The sequence below is a fragment of the Anopheles ziemanni genome, chromosome 2 (genome assembly GCF_943734765.1).
Source record: "Anopheles ziemanni chromosome 2, idAnoZiCoDA_A2_x.2, whole genome shotgun sequence".
In the NCBI taxonomy this organism is placed as follows: domain Eukaryota; kingdom Metazoa; phylum Arthropoda; class Insecta; order Diptera; family Culicidae; genus Anopheles; species Anopheles ziemanni.
In genome coordinates this window covers 60586257-60592256 of record NC_080705.1, presented here as the reverse complement: position 1 = coordinate 60592256, position 6000 = coordinate 60586257, and positions in this window count along the sequence as shown.

The following is a 6000-nucleotide window of genomic DNA, read 5'->3' as shown; positions in this document are numbered from 1 at the left end:
AGAAACCGAAAAGTGTGCAAAAAGCAAAGTACCTGCGGGCTATTTGAATCACGCATTGCGCCGCGAAAGGGGGAAGTGGCTGCCTTTTAACCAGTCTCAGCGTTTGGTTGGAAGCGCCACGGCCGAAACGGCCTACCTTTGGAGGATAAAGAACCGTTTGCCGGTTCGGTGCCGACTGCTCTGCGTGCTGCTGTCTTGGGCGGGTACTAGAGCATCCCCATGGGAACGATGCACTGGGGAAGCGGCAGGAAGCGGTTGACGTGAGCGGACAGCTGTGCACGGTAGGTGGAAACGGTACCAGTAAGTAAGTGGACGAAAGGTGTAAATAAATAAAGCAAAGAACCACCTCCACGACAAGACCCTCGGGAAGGGCACGACCGGTGATGTCTCGACCGAGTGCACCGAGCTCCGCTTCCTAACGAGATCAGGGCTGACTCGACGTCCAAAGAAAACCACCTTCATCTCAAACTAACTGTGAATGTTGTGTGCCCTAACACGAACACCGTCGACTCCGGCAGCGACTCTCGATACAAACGAGGGTTCGACAGCAGGGTCAAAAACGTAACGACCTGAAGCGAGTCGACCTCCGGGCGAACGATAAAGCCTTCCAAGCTTGCATCTTGAGAAAAAGTTGCCCGCGGCCTCCCCGCAACCCCGAAAAATCATGTCGAGGAGAAAGATTTTTCACTCAAAATTAAGGACACCTTGGGGAGCTGAGGTTTCGTTTTCGCCTTTCTTTAAGGTATGCACACATACACTTTCCGAAGAGTGTAGAGGCACAACCGAAATGACATAACCGGTGTACAACAACTGGTACACGGTAAAGAGTAAAGTGAGCAAGTTCGTGGCAGGTGAACATCGAACGGTGAAAGAACCCTTTGGAAGCAGTTTTCACGACGCACGGGGCAGCATGGTTGTAAGTTCGAAAAGGTTTTGATGTATGATATGTTTTACCCCTCGTTGGGGGAAATGTTGCTGCTCTAGGGACGACTGTGACGACGGATGATCCATCGGTTGTTTGGTGGTGGGGGTATTGTTAAACTTTCGATTTTTTTCCAGTAGACACGAGATGTTAGCACCTGCGAAGATTGTTTGTCATAGCTGGGCTGGAAGTGTTTGTTAAAGTGAGATTAAAGACTTGCCTTTCGACACATGTCATAGCTGTTTACAATTGAACAAATACTAGTTATCCGAGGTGTGTCACATTACTACATGTATGAACTTCGTTGCCTTCTCACCCGTCAACCCAACGACGTTTGTGGTTTTTATCATTTCAGTACACAGTTTTTCATTCCCTCATTTATCAGGTGCAGGAGTGGAAGTTGTTTGGGTTTGCTTTTAAGAGATTTTTATTTGAACTCTAGGCATTTGTTCGATTTAAGAAATGTGTATTTTTTCTTTCGCCACCAACTATAACTCTATTTTTGTATCATCCTGTGAAAATCCAAGAACCATTGCGTACGGCGAAAAATGTTGAGTTTAAATTCATATCATGAGCACTTACAGCGTTCAGTGGTCTACAATAAGAAATGCAACAATGAATTAAGCAATGCTAGATATGTTTGTTAGTTTTAATTACTTCTCAACTTATTCTCAATTAATCTTCAACATTTAATAATATGAGAAAAATCAAAGTAGCTCGGAAAGACCAAGTAGCTTTGTGCACGTGAATACGTCTTCAAGTAGAGGAACGCAATATAAATCCATCCTGCCCTCGTTGCATTCATCATAATTAAAGAACATAGATTCAATTAAACTGAATAGTTTTAAAGGTATTAAGAGAAGAGAAGTTCGCAAAATGTTTTCTTTTATCAAATCGCAAAAATCAAATAAATTTCACTGTGGCAATATCTGTACATTAATTATAAGCTCCTATCGCATCGACAAGAACAATAGTAAAAGTCACCTTTATTCAATCAGTCTGACTTCATTCTCAACAAATAAAGCATGTACTATGCTATAAATATCAATTTTGTATTCCAAAATAACCATTCATTTACTTTCTGTTCTTAATTTCATGGGGCAAGATAAGTTTCTGAAAGAATTAACAATCTATTAAACAACAACCATATGGCGTAAAAGGAGTAGATTGCATCCGTTCAACCGTTCCCATGTGAACTCTGCTAACAACCGGCTAATAAGAGAAGCGAAATTCTCCTTAAACACACACATACACACCGAGTTGCCCCGAAACAATTCTCAAATCGGTTTTAATCTCCGAAAAATTCCTTCTTTTCCTTCCAGCCTGTCGAGTGTCTGGAATTTAAGCAATATTCGTGCCGCAACTTTTGTGCTGCTCCATGTAGCACCAGCCAGGCACAACCCTGTCCTCATCTCCTGGGAACCCGGCGCCACCAGTCGATCTGTTTGTCCGTCTAGCTGTCTGCCTCGCTAGCAACCTCCAACACGACGCTTGTGTTTGCTCGGGCGCCTCAAAACGATTGCCTTAATTTAATGAAAATTTTATGAAAATTAACAAACAATTAAGTTTATGCTTGACAAAGTTTCCACCGTTTGCACACCGATCCGGTGGTTTTTGCGCCCGGGATGCAGGGTGCGAAATTCGTGCTCGGTGGCTTCGGCAATTTCGAACGCAGGCGAACGGGATGGTGCAGATGCCACGCGTCGTTGCTGGCAATGGGTCTTTTTTTTCTTGCAGTGAGAAGTGCGTGGCGAGATAGTAGAGATTTGCTCGAAATTTACCGACAAAGTTTTTCTGCCCCAAAACGCTTCCAGTAGTCTAGGATTACGCGCGCGCTCCGGACACCCCACGAACCGAACTCGAATGAAGCGATGAACGACGCGGAGCGTAGCTGTTGTCAGACCGATAACAACACTAGTGTTTCCGCAGTGTGCAATTTCAATAGCGATAGTGCCGGGTGCTTCTTCGAATCCCGATGCGATGTGCCGTGCCAGCTCTAATCACGCACAAATTGTCCTAAATCTCGCACTCATAACTCACCGGCGATTGTCGGCGGAACTCTGTTTGCACCAAAGTGACCCGCGCACAAAGTGCACAAAAGAGTAGCGGAGGTACTTGTGAATTTTAACAGCCTCATAATAACGTCTATTATCCGACTTCCTGACAGAGCACCGATACGGTTGGAAAGCATCCGAGCCCCGTTGCGTTGGTAGCCCTCAGCAAGTTCACCCTTCACCAAATTCCACTGTGTCGATGGATGGGCATCGGTCTTTTGTGTACCAAAAATGGGAAAGTAGCTGTTCAGAAGCCATCCTAATGCTTTACTTTTGAACCGAAGCATAGTGGGGCATAAATAATTCACTGGAGATCAACATCCTGAGCGCTGATTGACTCTTGTACTAACTATCCCATCCGGTCGGTTCGTTGTAACATTACTGACATTAATTATGTTGATACTGCACTGAATCTGTAAGTACTATATTCTTTGCACACCACAATTAACAGAAAAGAGCAAATGTGTTTTACACCATAGCGAACATAACGACTTATTTATTTCCCTTGAATCTCTTTTAATAACTTGTTGCAATGTAGTTCAAAAGGTTTTTTAGCAATGTTTCATGAATATTAATCTATTCCATCTTTCCATTCGAAGTATGTTACTTCCGCGACAAATTTATCGTAACCAAAAACCATATTATTTAACCCACAAAGGCTACTTAACGCTTATTCCCTTCGTAGGTCTGGGTATTAAATCTCTCAATGTGTTTAATATTTATGAATATTGTTCGTTGACTTATCGAACACAGTTATCGATACGAAAGATTTAATGTTAAAACTTTAAATTATCAAAATAATTGCTAGTTAGCAACTGCAACGAATTAATTTTAACCTAGACTTTTACTAAGGGAACAAAAGCCAGACTACGTTAAATCATGGTGAAAACATGATTTCCCTTAAATAGTCAATATTTCACGGTTTTGTGCACTGCATAGGTACATAAACTAAACGAAGGTTTCTATCATTCCAACGGAGCTAGTCAAATTATTTCCAGAATTCAAACATTTCGAACTCTTTACTCCTAGTTGAGTTTCCTTTGTCCCAATACTAGCGAACAACGGTCCTACATAACTTATCCACTTCAGTTACAAGATTCAATCAAAAAGTCGAACACCGCGATGTTTTTTTTGTCGAACGTCGAACCCATTATTAATGATCCTTATCGCGGATGATATTATCATCGTTCTTGAAGAGCTCGAGCTTTCCGTGCTTGTATTTTTGTGCGTGTGTGTGAGTGTGCCATTTCAAGAGCACAAAAAAGGGTTCTCGTTGGGCAGGCGATTCACTAGTGCTTTCTCCTAACCCCTTTCCCTTTTTCTCTGTTCACATTGATTTGCGTATTTCTGGAAAATGATTCGGTAACGCTAGCAACCCGGATGGTGCTGCCCCGGGAAAGTGCGACGCCAATTCGAAACCCTCAAAGTGTAAACAAACCGGAACAGGCAAACAACCACTTCGTCGTTGCGCCAACAGTTTCCCCGGGATTTTTTCTGCCCACTTGAACCCCGTCCGCGCATCGAAACCAGCCGAAAACCCGTGTCCGTACACAAATTGAAACTGATGAAATCTATTGATTAGAACATTCCATGCCCGGAACCGTAGGGCAGCACCCTCCGTGCTGTGCGTGGTATGCAGGGAGGGAGTTTTCCGATCCGACGCTAACGAACCGACATTTTCGGTGGCGCCCGACCATTCCAACCGTGACACGATGAGGTTCGTACGGTGGAGAGGGGCAGAAGAGGAGAAAGAGAAGGCGGGTGTGATTTGAAAATGAAAATGGAAAAACTTTACAGCATATTCAAACTTTCAAAGGATTAAAACCATATTCCCAATTTTTCCGAGTGCGGCTGGCAGCGAATCGGAGGCCCGAAATGGAGTTTATTTCGGGTCACGATTACGATATCATCCCTCGAATCGCTTTTCCACATGGCCCTTTCTTTGCGTGCAGCCTGTAATTCCGTGCTTCGGCAAAGACTATTTGCTAAGCTTAGGCACGATTTTGAGCAACTCGTGCGAAAGAAAATGTGAAGTTTTCGTCAGCTATTTGCCGTCAAATACGTGAACGGAAACCGTAATGCGTTCGGTAGAAAGGCACGGAGCAAGCCAAAGCAAGCGTCTCCGTTTTCCCGAACCCGTCATGAAATGATGGATTTTGATGAGGATGAGTTGGATAAAATCGGCTTCCCTACCTCCCGTAAGTAAATCATATCGCCGAGGAAGGCGGCCAAGAGGTTTCATTAAACGAGATTACCGAGTGAACAGAGGAAAAATATTTGTGGTTACCACGAGAAAACAAGATTCCACTCCATTCCGAAAAGGCAGCTGATGATGCATGCCCACCCTTGCAATTATTTGCTATGGTAAACAATTTCTCGCAGCACCGCAGTGATAACTTTATTTACCAAGAAAAGATCACACCCCGGCGGAAGTTAAACAAGAGGCAGCGGAGTTTGGTTAGTTGGCAAACCGCGGTAACCGCAAAGGCATATTTAACCTCGACCGGCAACGGTTCCGACTCATTTCGGTCCCGCAACAGGGCAATCTAGCAAATGGTTGTTGAAAAGTTGCCCAATAAAACGGCGACCGATTGGGTGTGGCAGAAACTTTTCCACGCTCCAACCCGACATTCCCACCCACGGAAAACACATGTAAATGGTGAGGGAAGTGAAACCAACAAACACTCCATCGGTTATGTAACCTTTTTTTCGGTAAGATGATTTCTGCACAGCTGCACGACGGGGTTAGGGCACGTGCCAACGAAGCGGAAAAGTTCCTCAAGTACACACCACCCACCGCGACAGGAAAATCGGTACAATTTTCTCTCATTAATCTCCTAAATAAATCATAATTCACGTGCACCATACCGCGCGTGATGAATACCGGGGAAATCCCGTACATGGTTTCCGTCACGCGCTGCGCAGTGCCTCATCGAGTGTAGACACACACACACTCCCTCCCAGCCCGTCGGCCTTGGCCTAATCGTGTACCATTTGCTGTCGGTAGGCATCGTATTACCTTCC